We start from the raw sequence: 19200 nt of genomic DNA on the forward strand, positions 1-19200 counted from the left end.
GGAAGTCCTCATATATAACTTTTCAAAATATATAGATATATGTGTGTGTTTCTAAGTTTCTATTCTTTTTTTCAATTAATATTTCTCAAACACCTAAAATGTTTGAAGAACTGAAGGCAGAGCATTGAAAAAAATCTTTGTACACATGGAGCTTTCTATAGACAATAAACAAACACAATATCCAAAGAGCATAAATACTCTGAAGAAAAATAATTCAGGGTAAGGCAGTAATGAGTGATTTAGCATTGGGAATTACTAAAAATGACATCATGCAACCTTTGTGCACATCTGGTTCTTTAGAAAGTGGAATCTTACTCTCTGTTCTGTTCTTCAGCCTTGTTCTTTTTCTTTGTTCATTCCTCACTGTATTTATGGACATCTTTTCCCATATCAGCACCTGCAGATCCAGGTCATTCTTTTAATGTATTATGTTCTATGGATTACATGGATATTCCACAATTTATCCAGCCAGTACCCTATTGTTGAATAATTACATTATTTACTACAAAAATGGAATCAATAGATTTTTCTAGCATTAACCCATGTTTCTGTAAGATGACTAGATTTATACCTATTGCTCCTTAAATAGGTAGTACCCAAACCTGCTTCCTCACCAGAGATAATGGTCAAATTTTAAACTTCTGTCTACCTAATAAGGTAATATGATGTAAAGGTAAGTGTCTTTCATGTGATCATTGAAGACTGTACTTCTTTCATAAATTGTTCAACTTTTATTTTTCTATTGGATTTTTATCTTTTAAACACTTATATGTAGAAACTTTGACTATTTAATATAAAACTTTTGTTTTATAGTTTACTAATTTTTTCCTATTTTGTCTGTTGTCTTTTCTTTTTTTCTGGCCACATCATGCTATTTGCAGAATTTTAGTTTCTCGACCAGAGGTTGAACCCAGGCCACCACAGTGAAAACACCAAGTCCTAACCACTGGATCCCCAGTGAATTCCTGTTACATAGGCATTTTTAAAAGTCTTTTTCTTTATGGTTCCTATATTTGGGTCATGCTTAGAATCCCCAAATTATTTAAAATGTATTTTGTATTTTATTGTATTTCTTCCATTACAATTATGGTTATATTTTTAATACTAATTTTTAACTTTTGAAACACCATTTACTACATAATTTATCACTTCTTTATTGAGTTGACTTGCCACTCCCTTATAACTAAATAGGTACAAGTTTAATTTATTTGGATATTCTATTTTCTTCCAAAGATCTATTTGTCCCAGTATTTGTATTTCTTTAATTTCAATAATTTTATAGAATATCTTGATATCTGGTAGGGCCAGTCTCTCCCAAATAACTCTTCTTTTCCTCAATTTTCTTTATTGTTCCTAGGCATTTATTTTTCTAGATGAACTTTATTCTCAAACTTTCAAGTTTCCCACAAAGAAATATTAAGATGTATTTGTCAGCTAAATATTTATTTATTTACTCATGGCTGTGCCATGCAGCTTGCAGGACCTTAGTTTCCTGACCAGGGGTCAAACCCAGACCCTTGAACTCCCTGAACTTCTCTGGTGGTCCAGTGGCTAAGACTCCCAGTGCAGGGAGCCCAAGTTTCATTTCTGGTCAGGGAACTAGATCCTACATGCCACAACTAAGAGTTTGCATCACACAACTAAAAAATATCTCACATGCTGAAACTAAGACCTGACATAGCCAAATAAATAAATAAATCTTAAGGAAAAAAAGAAAAACCAGGCTCTTGGCAGTGAAAGCATGGAGTCCCCAGAGTGCCAGGGAATTCCCATTTGTTGGTTAATTTTATTTATTTTTATTTTTTATTTTTTTTTGTTGGTTAATTTTAAAAGAAATTGCACTCTAGTAAACGTGAAATGTCATGAGACAGGGTAAGATATAACAAACAGAAAGGAGGAAGCACATGACATTTTTTTGTGATTTGGTTTGCATACCTGGAAAACCTACAAGAGCTAATTAAAAGCATCTAGACACAGGGGACAGATACACATACATTCAATACAATAATATCTCGCTTTTTCAATGGTAAGACAGGACAGTGTAGCTTTTTCCCATTGAGGCCCATGGGCTTGTGAGCCTCTCAACTTTGTCCATAGGGCCCAGGCTAAAATTCAGACACTAAGTATTATAAACCTTGATGGGTAGGAGCTGAAAAAAAGAACTCTTGTGAAAGCTGCAAGTAATTTCTACTGGCAGGAATGAATAGGAGGAAAGGAGGGAAGAATGGGCAAGATGGAGGTAGGGCATTAAGAGACACAAACTATTATGTGTAAGATAAGTTACAAGAATATATTATACAACATGGGGAATATAGTAAATACTTGTAAATACAAAAGGAATATAATGTTTAAAATTTGTGAATCACTATACTGTACACCTGTAACATGTAATATTGTGTATCAACTATACTTCAATTTAAAAAATTTAAAAATTAATACCAAGACTTAAGCAGACTATTCTTTTACTCTAGGAAAGCTTCTGTCAAGTGTCTTCCAGTTATGTAACACATGGGAAAAGATGGATGTAAAAGTCATGTGCTGGAGAGAGATTTGCATCTCTCTGAACTGACTTGGTTTTGGTCAGGATGGTTGTTTCCTGCCCTGATGGTAAGCATCTGTGGTTAGAGAGCTGAGTGCAGAAAACGAACAGGCAAACTATACAGTCCACAGGGCCCTGTCCTTAGAAAAATGTCACACTTGGGTTAATGCTCTGCTATTGCAGTCTTGAAACTTTGAAAAAAATTATATATTTATTTTTTGGCCGCACTGGGTCTTCACTGCTGTAAATGGGCTTTCTCCAGTTGTGGTACACGGGCTTAGTTGCACCATGGTATGTGGAATCTCCCGGACTGGGGATGGAACCTGTGTCCCTTGCATTGGCAGGCAGATTCTTAACTATTGGACCACCAGGGAAGTCCTTAAATTCTTAATAACTTTTGAACAGTGCACATTTTAATTTTGCCCTGGGTCCTATACAATATAGAGCTGATCTGGCACCAGAAGTTGATGAAAGTGTTTTCATACAAGACTGTGAGACTAACCACAATGGAAACTAGCTCCACCAGGATGAGAAGAGGGGAGAGAATGGATACACTTTTAAGTTTTTTGCCCTTTCATTATACTTTACAACTAGTTATTTTAACTATTCAGGAAATTTTAGTGTTGTAAGATCGGACCCTGGTGCAAAATCAAATGTGGGTTCTTCCTAACATGCTTTTGCATACAACAAAAAGAGCTCTTCTCCTTCCAGTTGGACAAGAGAATTTGACTAACTTGGCTAAATAAGGGGGAGGTTCAGAAAAGGAGACGATTTGTTTTGTAAAGGGGAATGATCATGCAAGGGGATTGGTGGAAGGGCATCTGGGCCTCTGTGGATATGAAGCTCTGGTTCTCCAAATGAAAAAGCTCTTTTCTTCAAAAAAAAAAAGTAGAATTCCATTCACCTCTGGGTTTGGGGGTGAGAGTGGTACCTAAGGCCCCCCGGAAAGGGGTAAAAGCTACATTTCTTGATTATTTCCACTTTCCAAGAAGGCTTGAAAACTAAATCCTTGGGCCTTGATGCAGTGCCTTACGGTGATATAAAGCTGTGTGCTTGTGAGGCCAGGATTTGCTGATTTGTTGTTGTTGTTCAGCTGCTAATCATATCTGATTCTTTGTGACCTCATGGACTGTAGCACGCCAGGCTCCTCTGTCCTCTACCATCTCCCAGAGTTTGCTCAAATTCAAGTCCCTTGAGTCAGTGATGCTACCTAACCATCTTATCCTCTGCCTCCTCTTTTTCCTTTTGCCTTCACTCTTTCCCATCATCAGGGTTTTTTCCAATGAGTCAGCTCTTCTCATCAGGTAGTCAAAGTATTAGAGCTTCAGCTTCAGCAACAGTCCTTCTGATGAATACTCAGGGTTGATTTCCTTTAGGATCGACTGGCTTGATCCTGCAGTCCAAGACTCTAAAGAGTCTTTTCCAGCACCACAATTCAAAATGAAGAATTCTTTGGCACTCAGCCTTCTTTATGGCCCAACTCTCCACATCTGTACATGAGTACTGGAAAAACCATAGCTTTGACTATATGGACCTTTCTCAGCAAAGTAATGTCTCTGCTTTTTAGCACACTGTCTAGGTTTGTTGTAGCTTTCCTTCCAAGGAGCAAGCATCTTTTAATTTCATGGCTACAGTCACAATCTGCAGTGATTTTGAAGCCCAAGAAAATAAAATCTGTCACTGCTTCCGCTTTTCCCTCTTCTACTTGCCATTAGGTGATGGGACCAGATACCATGGTTTTAGTTTTTCAAATGTTGAGTTTTTAGTGTGCTTTTTACTCTCCTCTTTCACCTTTATCAAGAGGCTCTTTAGTTCCTCTTCATTTTCTGCCATTAGGGTAGTATGGTCTGCATATCTGAGGTTATTGCTATTTCTCTTGGCCATTTTGACTTCAGCTTATGATTCATCCAGTCTGGCATTTCACATGATCTACCCTGCATAGCAGTTAAATAAGCAGGGTGATAATATACAGTCTAGATGTACTCCTTTCCCAATTTTGAACCAGCTCATTGTTCCATGTCCATTTCTAACAGGTAAGATGCTCTGGTATTCTCACTTCTTTTAAGAATTTTCCACAGTTTGTTGTGATCCACATAGTCCAAGGCTTTAGCGTAGTCATTGAAGCAGAAGTAGATGTTTTTCTGGAAGTCCTTTGCTTTATCCGTGATCCAATAAATGTTGACAATTTGATCTCTTGTTCCTCTGCCTCTTTGAAACCCAGCTTGTACATCTTGAAGTTCTCAGTTCACATCCTGCTGAAGCCTAGCTTGAAGGATTTTGAGCATGTCCTTGCTAGAATGTCAACTGAGTGAATTGTATTGTAAACATTCCTTGACATTGCCCTTCTTTGGAATTGGAATGAAAACTGACTTTTTGCTGGTTTAGGAGAGACTAAAGTTGATATGCTAAGAGAAATAAGAAGACAGACAGAAAAAGACCTACCTAGACTTGTCTTTTCCTTTGATTCTTTTGGTTATCACAGCCTTCCTTTAGTAAACCTCTTTTGTGATTCAGATCGTTTAAGTGGAGATTCTGTGTCTTGCCTCCAAAGGATCCCCATTTTACAGATTAGGGGACTGAAACTCAGACATTTTTATTAAATGATTTATCTAAGGCTCAGTGCCCTGAGCTTTTTCCATTACACAACCTTTCTTCCCTTCTCACCAGTTTTGTTTATAGTCAGCCCTCTTTATCTGCAGTTCGGGCATCTATAGAGTCACCATAGAACACAAATATTTGGGGAAAAAAAAATCCCAGAAAGTTCCCAAAAGCAAAACTTGAATTTGCACTGGCAACTCTTCACATAGCATTTACATCGTGTTAGCTATTATAAGTAATGTAGAGATGATTTAAAGTATACAGAAGGCTGTGTATAGGTTTTATGCAAATGCTATATAAGTTTGTATAAGCTACCTGAGCATCTACAGATTTTTTTTGGGGGGGTTGGGGGAAGCAGGGAAGTGTCCTCAGAGAACCAATTCCCTGAGGATACAGAGGGGTGACTGTATTTTGAGATAACATAGAAGGAATTCCCTTAATCTTTCAGGATTCCATTGCAAGAAACACAAAATAAAACTTTGGCTAAGTAAACCAAGAATTTATTAATAGCTTATGGCTAACTCATAATTTAGAAGTAGGAAATGCACACCCAGCCTTGTGAAACCTTGAACCAGAAAGTCCAGATCTTAGTCATAGAAACACGTGTGCCACCTCTTTAGGCAGATGATCAGGTCCAACCCCCTGTGTGCTTAATATCAACAGTGAAGTTCCCTGGTAGGAGTCTGCTTGGCTTCTTACTGAGATGTGCCCATCCTTCTGGTCAGGGGAAGGATCCCACAGTTAGCAGTCTCCAGAATGAGGAAGATCAGAGGAGTACTTTAAGGAATGAATGCTGAGCAGAAAAAACAAAAGCTGTATATCCCGTAACAGGACCTCTTGATAAGATCTTTCCATGTAAATTTTTCACATGTAGATAGTGGTGGGAGAAGTAACAGTGTTTTACAAAGGCCTACAAGTGGCCAAACATTTAGAAATGTCATATAGCAAAAACAACAACAAAAAATCATCATCTCAGATCTCCCTTTTCTGGTAAGGATGATAAACTTCTGTGCTCTAAATCCACATATTTCAATTGTGAGGTCAGATTATGATAGTTAATTTATTAAAATTCATATGAAATTTGGAATGATGATCTAATATTTCTTCCAGACGTATTCCCATTCATCAAATGTCCCTGGCTGCCTATCCCCTCTACATGCAGCTTTTGTGCCATGTGCCTCCTGAGGCAAAAATGAGTTTATCCTAGTTTGAGCTCAAGTCTTGAAACCACACCTCTCCTGCCATTATTAAAACACAAAAGATATATTTTCACTGTGGAAAAACTTAAAAATAGAGATAAAGAGGAAACAATATATATTACTTTTCATTATGTACAGACAGAGATGTTTGAGGTTTTCTTTTGAGAAAGGCAGACATTTCTTATATGCACAACTGAATCTTAGGTAATTATAACACATTGTAAAATATCACAGACAATAGATTTCTGGAGAATTTTAAATTGACCCAAACAGCATTATTGGGCTTCCTGGGTGACTCAGCAGTAAAGAATTTGTGAGAGCATGGCAACCCACTCCAGTATTCTCACCTGAAAAGTCCCATGGGGACTCTTTGGGACCCCCATGGGGTCGCAAAGAGTTGAATATGACTGAAGTGACTGAGCATGGGATAACATGTGCTTAGTAGATCTTTGCTTCTTTTATTTATTTATTTTTAAGCAACTACATGTATTGAGTGTCAGACAATGTGCTAGGCCTCTGTATGTAGTATTTTTAAAAGATGAGATATAATTTACCAACAAAAAATGCAGGGGTTTAAACCATATGAATTTGATGAATTTTAACACATGTATACACTCACAAAACCACAGAAGACGCAACCACCACCTCAATCAAGATACAGTATATTCTCTCCATGTTTGATTTATCCAATGGCAACTCACTCCAGTGTTCTTGCCTGGAGAATCCCAGGGACGGGGGCTTCACTTTCACTTTTCACTTTCATGCACTGGAGAAGGAAATGGCAACCCACTCCAATGTTCTTGCCTGGAGAATCCCAGGGACGGGGGAGCCTGGTGGGCTGCCGTCTATGGGGTCGCACAGAATCAGACACGACTGAAGCGACTTAGCAGCAGCAGCAGCAGCAGCAGTCATGTACAAGAGGTATAAATAGTAAGAGTTCCACCATCACCGTCCGTCCATCTGGAATAGAACAAAGGTGTCTGTTTTCCTATTTCACGGTATCCACATAACTCTTTTCCCCATTTCTTGGCTGTTAGTGGGAGGATGGGCTCCTAAGTGTAGAATTCTGATAATTCCTTTTAGCTATTTCCGTTTCCCTGTAAAATATATTTATTTTTTGAAAATTTGAGTTTCACATAGACCCATTTTCTCTATTCAGCCTAGATACAATTATTTCCTAAGTTTTTGACTTTTAAAGAAAAGTTTTACTTCTGGTAAATGTAAAAAATATGGAAAAACAGAATTTACTTTTAGGTCCTTAAGTGTATATAAATTAAACATTTGTTAAAATTTAGTGTTGTCTATGAATGTGTATCTTCAGGTTTAAAAAGCATAAAGCAAAAAAAATAAAAATAAAAAAATAAAAAGCATAAAGCAGGTAATATTTTATCATACCAAACACTCCTTTCTATGATAGATAAAACAATTGAAAAAAGCTTTGCTTATGTTTTTCCAGGTTACCAGTGCTATTAGTGAAAAAACTCAAGCTGGCCAAACTACTTACAATAAATACCTCTAAATCATTTTTCATTAGAATGCTAATCGGAAAAATACTAAATCAAGATTCAGTTTATGTGGTGTGTAATGCAAAAAAGAAAACAATAATTACACTTTGTTTTATTAATAATAGCGGCAAGTAGCCTCTCTGCAAAAAAAGCAGATACATCCTAAGAGCAGTTACATTTTTTGTGAGAAGCATTTTATATAGCACCACTTCAAGACAGGCTCTGGAGTTGTCAACAGATCCTTTGCTTGTGCTTGCCATAAGTAACTTTGCTATAAAGATTTTCTTTTTGCATCATCTGGTTTTTATCAATCTTTTGAGAATTTGGAAAATTTGAATTGACTTCAGACATTGTTCCCAGGTGGCGCTAGTGGTATAGAGAACACACCTGTGATGCAGGAGATGCAAAAGGTGCAAGTTTGATCCCTGGGGCAGGAAGATACCCTGGAGAAGGAAATGGCAACCCATTCTAGTATTCTTGCCTGGAGAATCCCATGGACAGAGGAGCCTGGTAGGCTACAGGTTACAAACAGTCAGACACGACCTAAGCGACTCAGCATGCATGTACCAGATATTGTAAAGATTTGCTTTACATTTCCAAGTATGACCAGTATTTGTAAATCTTGTCCATTTCAGGTATTATGCCTTTGCAATCATTACATGTTGGAGCAGTATTTTTTTTGTGACACAACATTTATGTTCTGTCTCTGCATTTTAAAAATACTAACTACAGGGAGTTCCCTGGTGGTCCAGTGGGTTAGGATTTGGCACTTTTAACTGCTATCACCTGAGTTAATTTCCTGGTCTGGGAACCGAGATCCTGCAAGCCACAGGGCATGGCCAAAAAAATTATATATATATATATATATATATGTATGTATGTATGTATGTATATACTATTCTGTTTCTCTTCCATTCTCTACAGTGAAATTTCATGAAGCCATTTAAAAATAGATGTCATGAAGGGTTTTATTTTTGGAGTTATATTATATTGACACATTATATTCTTTTAGGTGTACAACATAATGATTTGTTATTTTTACATATTGCAAAATGATCACCCTAGTAAGTCTGGTTAGCATCCATATGAAGGGGTTTTTATCATTGGTAAGTCATCAGAGTGAATCTTTTTTTTCTTTTTGGCTGTGCCGAGCAGCTTGTAGGATATCAGTTTCCTGACCAGGGATTAAACCTGGGCCACAGCAGTGCAAACCTGAAATCCTAACCACTAGGCCACCAGGGAACTCCCTTTAAAGTGAATTTTAATCCCAGGAATATTTACATGAAGATATTTACTGCATTTAGAAGGTCGGTTTTATTTATTTATTTTTTTGCTTGTTCAATAAGTTTATTATTGTCTTATCTGAAAAATCTTGATGGAAAATTGTGGTTTGGTTTAACTCTCAACAGCTCGTTCCTGAGCTCTAAGGAAGCTTGCCTTCTTCTGAGCTACCCGATCTTTCTTCTGGGCAAGTAACATTTTGGGATGGTTCCACCTCTTCTTTTTAACTTCTTTCTTAGGCTTCTTCTCATACACTGGATTCTCTCCTATTGCAGCATGAGCTTTCTTATACATCTCCTCCATCATGTCTGGAGTTACATTGTTCTGTATGTACTGAAAGAATTGTTTCTTGTAAGCATCTTCATCTTCTTCAATCAGGTAACGCATGTAATCTGCAATGTTTTGCTCCATGATGTGCTTTCGGTGTACCTCAGCACTGAACTCTTTGCTTTCTGAATCATAACCAGGGAACTGTTTGGTACTGTGAGGGATAGACAAGCCTCCATCGACACCTCCCTTAGGGCCCCAAAAACTTTATTCCCGGTAGTAGTTCTGGCAAGTCCTGCATCCAAGTAACAGATGAAGGCACCAGGTTGACCATCAATGCTTTCCACACTGTATTCATCTCCAGTCACCTCGACTTGGCCTTCATAAATTTTGTCCATAACAAACCTATTAAGAAGCCTGTGGGCCAGCAGCAGGCCAGTACAATATGCTGCAGCATAATTTGTCAGGCCAACCTTCACACCATATTTTGGGAGTTCGTGAGCATAAGCTCAACAAACTATCATTTCTCCTTCTATACGGGCATAAGCAATCTGACAAATGATATCTCTGTTCATTACACGAACAATCATTCTGTATTTAGGTGTGCTGTACTTATTTTTATCTTGGATTACCAATCGTTTCCGAGCATAGTAGTCAGTTTTTCCCTCTTGCCTCTTCTGAATTTCATTTGGTATCTCTTGAAGTAGACCTTGTTCTTGACAACTTTAACAAACCGCATCCTGTGGAACAGAACCCCAACTCCGAAGCTTGCCACAGAGCTGCAGAACCAGCATGGCTCCAAGGGGGAAAAAGCAGAAAGTCAGTTTTAAATGTGGTAGATTTATTAGTCAGAGATACTCAAGTTGCAAGTGACAGAAACCAATATCAAAATAACCTTTGCAAAGAAGGAGATGAAGGGATAAATACTGGGGGCAGCGAGAGCAGGGCAGCTCTAGGCATACAGGCTTAGAACCTGGAATGTGATGCCTTTTGCCCAGACAACCTAGTTTCTACTTTTTTCTGAGTAGTAGCCTCCTTCCTTCAGACATCTTTCCACGGGTGTGAATATGGCTAATGGAACCTTGAGAACACATTCTTACAATTCCAGAGCCTGTCAAAGACCAAAACCAAACAAATAAGCAAACTGGTTTTATTTAGTTCACTGCATCAGGGCAAGCACTTTTGCCTGGAGACTTTTATAGGGTGACAGCTTATAGGTGGGGTGATTGTAGTTGGAATTGTTGTTGTGATCAAGGGGTCTTAGTCAGTCTGAACGGCAAATATTTGTGTGTAGCTAAGTTTCAGATTATCACTTAGGAGGACATGAATGGGAATTTGGAAAGGTTGTGTCTGGACTTACTGTGGGTAACAAGGAGGTCACTGTGAATCTTATTTAAGTTACATGTTCTTTGCAGTAAGCTGGAACATGAGAGGGTGCGGGGGATTTCTGAACCATCTTAAGTTTTCCAGGAAAATAGGGCTTAGGTAAACGTTCCACATTTTCAAGAGAGAGAAGAAACTTTGCCACTGACTACATGAGATACAACATGAGATACATCTCTGGGAAGAGTGCCTTGTGCATGGTCATGTGGTCATCTGGCTAGCTCTGGTTCAGTCTTTGTGGCCCAGTGGGAGGAAGTGCTGTGAGTGATTCGGCTTGAGTTATGTCCACTCCTACGGTCAGAGTGATGAAGAGAAGGGATGGCAGGCAGATAGAGAAAATCGTTCCACAGTTGGCAAACTGTCACAATTCAATGCCAATTGAACTAAATTCTCACTTTTCCTTAACACAGAAGACGACACAAACTTTTGTTTAAAATTAAATAGAGGCACTATAATGATGATACTGGTAAATTACCATGAATTCTTTTCTAGGCTTTTTAACAGGCCGAGGAGTCTCACAGGCTATCCTGCATTTCCTTCCTCAGAAAAACTGCCCCTCGCTCTTTCCAATCTTAATGCTGTAGAACTGAAACAGCAAAAGCCTTTAGTAATATTTCAAATTATTCATTCTGTTTTTGACAGCTTTTCTCATAGTACTTGCCACTTCTCCCATTCTACCTCAAAGTCAGATTTGCGTTAATGTGGGCTTGAGGTCACAGAAATTCTTGTTCCCACCACGGAACAGCTTCAAAGCTTCAAGGTATATGAATCAGTATGGTAAGGAAACAGCCCATTATAATAAGGTTCCAGGGAGATTTGACTTCAAAGAAGCAAATACAGACTAGAAGCCTTAGAATCTAAGGAACATCTAAGAGTTTTGAAACTCTTTATTGCTCCATTTCACCAGACCAACTGCAGATAAAGCACAAAAGCCCCAGACTGAGAAGGATCAGAACTCTAATTTGTAGTTTGTTGTTGTTCTTTAGTCACTAAGTCGTGTGTGACTCTTGTAACCCCATGGACTGTAGCCCACCAGGCTCCTGCGTCCATTGGATTTCCCACGCAGGAATACTGGAGTGGGTTGCCATGTCCTTCTCCAGGGAATCTTCCTGATCCAGGGATTGAACCTGTGTTTCCTGCATTGGCAGGTGGATTCTTTACCACTGAGCCACCAGGTAAGCCCACTTAAAAGACTACCCTACTCTTTTAGCGGTTTAATTGCTCTTAGGTTCCTGCCTTAGGTCATACCTAGATATGATGTTGCATTCCCTTTTTAGGTGCCCACTGGAAATCCCATCACACCAAGTAGCTCATGATTCTACCAAAGATATATGGGTTGCTGTAAAGGGTGGTCACATTATAGATGACATGACCTCTCTCACTCTCCTTCTGGCAATCAATGACCTCTCTTAACTCCTCGCAGATCCAGTTCCCTCTGCCCTTCTCAACCCCACAGTCCCTGCACGTTACCTTGTGAAGCTCTCTGGAAAGTGAAGTGCATGCCCTCCCCTGTGTATGTTTATTTCAAAGCCCTCCCAAGCCTATCTGGATTCCTCAGTGCTCTAGAATTCTGCAACACAACATTTTCTTTCACTACATCAGCCCTGTAAGACATCTTGGGGGGTGCCTTTCTAGCTCATGATGACAGTTCTCTGAGACTGGAATTAGTGACCCTGTATTCCCAGGTGTGCGGTTTCCGTGGTGGCTCAGTGGTAAAGAATCTGCCTGCCAGTGCAGGAGACTCAGATTTGGTCCCTGGGTCAGGAAGATTCCCTGAAGATGGATATGGCAACCCACTCCAGTATTCTCGTCTGGGAAATCCCATGGACATAGGAGCCTGGTGGGCTACAGTCCATGTGGTTGCAAAAGAGTCAGACATAACTTGGCAGCTAAAACAACAAATTCCCAGGTATATTTGACTGAACCAGCTTTGACCAAGCTGGACCAATTAGGTTCTCTTACCTGGCAATTTTATAGTAGAACTGAAGGTCTTCAGTTTTCATCCTTGCATGGGGCTGGGCTTGAAACATGTGCATTCAGAGCTCCCAGCAGCCAGTTCATGAAGAGAGAGAAATTGGGTCTACAGAGAAAGAAGTGTATTAAGATACTTTTAGCTGCAAGTAATCAAAATCTTAAATCAAAAGGTTTTATACTTGCCTGAGTGTGTCTGTAAGGCTCTCTGTCAATCGTCCCAGTTTCTTTAGTCTATGCTGATGGGCCTGTGTGTTACTAACCTCTGTGTGGCACATGCTTAGTAGAGATGTCCTCAGAGGACCCTCCAGTCCCTGATTGTGGGGGTTGGGAGGGGTGGTCCCAGCTCAAGCTCGACCTTCCTTCTCCACTGCTGCCTCTTGTTACATGGCTATTTCCCAGCCAACAGCCTTTATGTGTGAGGTCTGGTGAAACGGTCCAAGTTCAACCGCCTATTTCAAAGTGCAGTAAATCCAGGGGAAATACCTGCTTCCTTGTCACACCATACCACTTCCTGCTTGCTCTCTTTTCTTTTCTTTTGTTCATATTTGCCCTCCTTTGTTCAAAGGGGAAAATTGGCTAGCATGCTGCTTCAGCAAATAGCCAACTAAGGCATGGAGTGGAGGTCTTTCCTCCTCACGGACCACCCTCCAGTCTTTACATGGGTCTCCCTTCTCACTTATTTTCCCTGGAGAGACAGCACCTTCTGTCCCTCTTCTACTGGGAGGAGGAAGTCTCTCCTCATCATGAAGTAATTCTGCATTGCCCAGAAAGTCAGTCACTGTGTGCTCTTTGCTCCTCCTCACTTTACAGAGAGGCCTGGAGAGCTGGAGTGAGGAGGAGGCTGCAAATGTCTAGGCTGTTTTCTGTCTACTCTCTTGGGGAGGTGCCTGGCTCCAGTTACTGGCAATTTTCTTAAGGGCGTAGGTTAGTTCGTACTCTTTTGTTCTCACCTGTAGGCCCTAATCACCAACTCTGGGACAACTGGGAAAAATCTCAGGCACAGCGACAACTATCTCTAATTTCCTTGAGCAATTGCTATGTGTCAGGCAATGTACATTTTATAGTAACCGTCTTATTTATGTGTCACATCAGTCCTACAAGGTAGACAATGCATCAAAGCAACTCAATGAGAAAAGGAGTCCTTACAACAAATGGTGCTGGAACAACTGGATTGTGATCTTCCTTGGCCCGTGATGGGGTTATGTCTCAATAAACCTATCGTAAGTTGAAAATATCATAAGTCAAAATGCATTTAATACAACTAACCTACCAAACACCACCACTTAGCATACCCTGAAAGTGTGAAAGTGTTAGTCATTCAGTTGTGTCTGACTTTTTATGACCCCATGGACTGTAGCCCTCAAGGCTCCTCTGTCCATGGAATTCTCCAGGCAAGAATACTCCAGTATTTGATTTATCAGGAATATATTCTTGCATAAGGTTTGAAGTAGTGATCTAAAATTTTCTTCCCAAAAGGTTAGCTAATATCCCAACACCATCCCTCCCCCACTATCATGAAATGCCATGTATCCTATACTGAATTCTCATACTAGGATTTGTTTCTGGAATTCTACTTCTGTTTGTCCATGTCTTTTCTGCTACAGGATCACAGTTGTAATTATTACTGCTTCATTATACTGTGTTCCCTCTTGTAGTTCTGACATGACGGCTCTGCTACCGGCAACCACTCCTTTAGTCAAGAGAGAGAGGCAGGCAGGGCAAGTGCCCAGCCTTGATTCACAAGTACCAGCAACTCTCAAATATTGCAGTGCTTTAGGAAATTCCATTGAAGATTTTAGAGAAAGGCACTCACATAAGGAATCTGAAAATAAAGCCTGAGTGGTGTGTGCTTGGGATTGAGGAAGGTGGGGTGGTGGGGTGCTCATTCATGAACTTCCACTCCATCATGTAATTTTACTTTCTGTTCATTTACATGGAGATGCCAATTGCCACTGTATCCTCTCTGGTGTGGAAGAGGATTTTACTTTTAGAGAAGTAAATGTCACTCCACTGACATTCTAAATGATTGGAAGAGAACTTTTAGCATGGTAGGGCCTTCTTGGGGCCCTGGGTCTCATCTCATTTAGGGGTAAGATGATATGCCAAAGACAAGTATGCTACTACTTCCTGACTTCTTCCAAGTGCTAATATTATTGGAATAAAAACAAGATATCCCAAGCTCTGCTCACTGTCACAGACCATTGAACCAAGTAAGGATATTAGGTTGAGATCTTTAAGGTCATTGCTTTTTTTTCAAAAGTAAACTTTGCCTTCAGTGGAAATGGCACACAATATAACCATATTTAATAGACTAAATAGTATTCCTAAAGGGCCTGTCATCCAGTTCTGAAGAATGACTTATTAAGCACATTTTTACTCTTTGCAGGTACCCAATTCTTTCAAAGCATTTCAAGAATACATAAAGTACATATCATGGTTTCGTTTCATAGTACCGCCATAGTGGAAACTTCTGGTTACCCTTTTTTTCAGACTTGTCTTTGTCTTGCCTGAAAGAGAAACTCTGATGCTTTCAGTGAACTCAAGTCATCCCTTCTCTTGTTTCAGCCTGCTGTTGCTATTGCTGCTGCCTTTGGCCTTGGGGATGGATTCCTGTGCCAGTGCCAGGAAAACTTGTTAGTCATTCTCCTCTGAGTTAGGGTTTGCACTGCTGGTGTTCGAGTGTCAAACTGTAATCGTCTGTGATATATTTAGAATTTGAACTCACATTGCATTTGAACATTTGCTGCATGTCCACAAGAAAATAAATGGTTGTCCTTTAGTTGTGAAGCCATGCCTGGGCAGAATGCCACATAAAATTGTTCATAATAACACTGTTTATAGTAACACTGATTCTTTATCAAATTATAAATATTCACACTTCAGATTCCTCTTCAATCAGGAAATCTGAAAAGCGAATCATTATCATGGGGCCCAGGGCCTTTTAAAATCATTGTCCTTGAATCTTAAAGCAAGAAGCAAAGAGCATTCTGTCCTGAGACAAAGGAGCTGTATTTAGCTGAAGGGAAACCAGCATAGGATACACTGAGTCCTGATGAATTTGATACTTTAAACGAAAAATGATAAAAAGAGTTTAGCAATTTGTAGATGAGAGATGCCAGCTGCTACTATGGCAGGATAGCTCCCTGCTTCGGGGGGGGCGGGGTCCCTCTGTACTCAGGAACAGGACAAGCCAGAGCCAAACTGGACTGAGCAGGTCAGAGTCATGTTTCTGTCCTAAGTGGACCAGACCAACAGGCTGGACTTTGGGGGTGGAGTTGGAATGTCAGCTGCTAGAGGTGGAAGGCGGCTGAATCTGGGGCTAGTTGAGGAGAGGGTGGAGTTTATTAGGTAAGGAGATTGTGAGTCAGGTCAGGAGAATTATCAGTGACCAAGGGAACTAGATGAAGGGGTTAAATTTTCCTGATGGTATCAGCTTGGTGGCCTGGAGAAATCTGTGTAAGTGTATCCAGCATTTTAAGATTATAAAGAGGGAAAGAGTTGGGATTGATGATACTGCAGGACGTATGCATAAGAGTAATCAGCCCAAATAAGGGAAAAGAGTGAGACTTTGGGGAAGGACTTCAGAGTGAGAGCATAGTGCTACTATGTAAGCAGACAGTATGATAGAGTGAGGAAGGACGCTAGGATTTCAGCCAATTTGGAGTTAGAAGTGAACTGTAATGGTAGTTTCTATATCAGAAGAGTGTTATGATTAGAAAAATGCTTAAGGGGGAAAAAAATTGAGAGGCTAAATTGTGCTACATGCTCAGATGCTCTGCTGCTGCTACTGCTAAGTCGCTTCAGTTGTGTCCAACTCTTTGCGACTTCATGGACTGTAGCCCACCAGGCTCCTCTGTCCATGGATTTCCCAGGCATGAATACTGGAGTGTGTTGCCATTTCCTCCTTCAGGGAAATTGTGCTATACTACTCTTCATACTTATGCTTGTTGTATCTCCATTTGTACTTAAAATTAAACAATGTTTAAACAGGTTTATTTTAGGCTTTCTCAGAGCCTGTAAAATGACATTATTAACCTCAATATCTCATGGCATGCAGCTTGGGAAAGGCTGGTTTAACCGAATATTAAAAAGTGAGTGAGTGAAAGTCTCTTAGTTGTGTCTGACTCTTTGTGACCCCATGGACTGTAGCCTACCAGGCTCCTCTATCTATGGGATTCTCCAGGCAAGAAAAACACTGAAAGTAAGGAAAGTCTTCCAAAAGGTCTATAGTGAATGACTCTAGATGAATTAATTTCTCTTAATCTTTTGTAGCCTGGAGTCCTGCAGTCCATGGGGTTGAGAAAAGAGTCCTACACAACTTAGTGACTGAAAAACAACAATTCTTTTATTTTGCATATTTACTCTAATGCTTCCTGGTGGCTCAGATGGTAAAGAATCTGCCTGCAATACAGGAGACATGGGTTTGATCCCTACGTTTGGAAGAGCCCCTGGAGAAGGAAATGACAACCCACTCCAGTATTCTTGCCTGGAGAATTCCATGGATAGATGAGCCTGGTGGACTACAGTCCATGGGATTCCAAAGAGTTGGACACAACTGAGCGACTAACATTTTCACTCTAATGAGGCTTTACAAAGAACATGAGCTTAAAGAAAGCAGCGGTGTAGTTATAGGAGGTCACTTTGAAATCGGAGTTTTAAAAGTTATGTGACCTTGACCAAGCTCTTTAACCCCATCAGGTCTGTTTTCTCATCTTTAAAATTGGAAAATAAAACCTACCTAATGGGTTTGCTATGAAGATTAAATAGATTATGATATCCAAATAACTTAGCACAGTGTGGCACATACTGTAGGAACTGGAGATGGAGTAATTACCATTATTCCTGAGTTAGAATTTTAGAGTTCAAGAAAGGAGCACTGGTTCTGTTGCCAAAATCTTGGCTCTCTGTGCACCAATGCCAAACAGAAATATGGAGACAGAGTTATGGAGGAGAAAGAGGGAGTGGCTTTATTACTTTGCCAGGCAAGGGGAAACACAGTAGGCTAGTGCCTTAAGAACTCTGCTCCCCCCCCCCCCCCCCCGCCCCCCGCCTGCTGCCCCCGCCCCTAGCCTTCACTCCCTGGTAGGTTGGGGGAGAGGTTTTATGTATATAGTTAGATGGGGTATGCGATAAGGATCAAGGCAGTAACAGTTTTTCATCCTTTCTTATGCAGAGTTTCAAAAGGATGGGGTGGCTGAAAAGATGGGGGGTCTCAGGTGGTCTCATCCCCTTATCTTGGTGAGTCTCTCTGGTCCCTTTAGTTTTGCCTCATGTGGTTTTGCTTCTGCTTCTCCTTTAATCATTAAGTGTTTTGCCCTTTGGAACTCAGAGAAGGTCACGGAGGGTTGAGTCTTGCTGACAAGAAATGGGGGACAAAAAGGCCTTCATGTCCAGGAGTCCCTCTGGGCCCTGCTCAGCATCAATTTAATGAAGGGACCTGGTCTACTCACTGTGATACCAGGAAGTCAGAAACCACCATTATCTGAGCTTGCAGCTTACTTGTGAAACAGATAATTCCAGAAGCCACTACAGAATGTAGGACAGGACTCCACTGGACACCTGGTAGGGAAGACTATGAATTTCCAACTGAATTTTGTCTTATGGTGAGCAGGCTATGAACACTGTATATTTAAAATAAACAAACACTTAACTGCTTAGAACAAAATATATTTATTAAAAATTTTTTTAAAAAATATTTATTTATGGCTGCACTGAGTCTTCATTACTGTGTGTAGACTTTCTCTAGTTGTGGCAAGTGGGAGCTACTCTCTAGGTGCAGTGTGTGGGCTTCTTATTGTAGTGGCTTCTCTTGTGGAGCATGGGCTCTTGGGCCCACAGACTTAGTTGCCTGGTGGTATGTAGAATCTTCCTGGACCAGGGATCGAACCTATGTCCCCTGCAATGGCAGACAGATTCTTAACCACTGGACCACCAGGGAAGTCTATATTCAATTATTGTGTCAGAGAAAGGCATTTAACAGGTTCCTTCTAAAATACTCAAAATGCTCTGCTAAATGAAAAGAACTTGTGCTACACCTAAGGTATCTTTAACATTAAACATTCTGGCAACTTTACTGCTTTACAATTGATTCTTGGCAACTTGTCCCTTTATTCTTTGAAATTCTTAAGTAACTTTCTTTCTGACTTCATTTATTTAAATATCCCAGAATAGCCTCTTGAGCTATAAGTTTGATGATCAGGGAAACTATTTTTAGCAGGTTGAGTACTTTGTGTGATGGATGTTAGCTATACTTTATTTTGAGAAGGACAAATTGTTAAAAGGATTGATAGTATTAATGGTATTTTAAACTAAAAGCTGTGCCAAGGCAAATGAGACAGGTAGCTATGAAGTTTGAGACAGATCAGGGATGTGTTTCTGCCAGTTTAGCTAAAGGCTGTCCAGGCCTCCCACAAGATAAAAGACAGGGAGGCCACAACTCAGACATAGTGATCTT

General features: G+C 40.1%; 2 long non-coding RNA genes and 1 pseudogene across 3 annotated transcripts; 1 reads left to right on the forward strand and 2 right to left on the reverse strand.

The window, feature by feature from the left end:
* Positions 1–2950: 2950 nt before the first annotated feature.
* Positions 2951–15599, reverse strand: LOC133251261 (uncharacterized). 2 transcript variants are annotated; one of them, XR_009737549.1, is made up of 3 exons: positions 15200–15599; positions 12735–12852; positions 2951–7433 (listed from the first exon to the last, which is right to left on the reverse strand). It is a non-coding gene; the product is annotated as an uncharacterized LOC133251261 (long non-coding RNA). The 2 variants fall into 2 exon arrangements; XR_009737550.1 differs by lacking the exon at positions 15200–15599 and adding an exon at positions 13007–13565.
* LOC133251259 (large ribosomal subunit protein uL18-like) lies at positions 8754–12710 on the reverse strand (annotated as a pseudogene).
* Positions 15600–16118: 519 nt separating the features above from the next.
* On the forward strand, positions 16119–18429 carry LOC133251262 (uncharacterized). Its single transcript, XR_009737551.1, has 2 exons — positions 16119–16202; positions 17920–18429. It is a non-coding gene; the product is annotated as an uncharacterized LOC133251262 (long non-coding RNA).
* The last annotated feature ends 771 nt before the right edge of the window (positions 18430–19200 follow it).

Source organism: Bos javanicus, chromosome 7, assembly GCF_032452875.1.
Source record: "Bos javanicus breed banteng chromosome 7, ARS-OSU_banteng_1.0, whole genome shotgun sequence".
Lineage (NCBI taxonomy): Eukaryota > Metazoa > Chordata > Mammalia > Artiodactyla > Bovidae > Bos > Bos javanicus.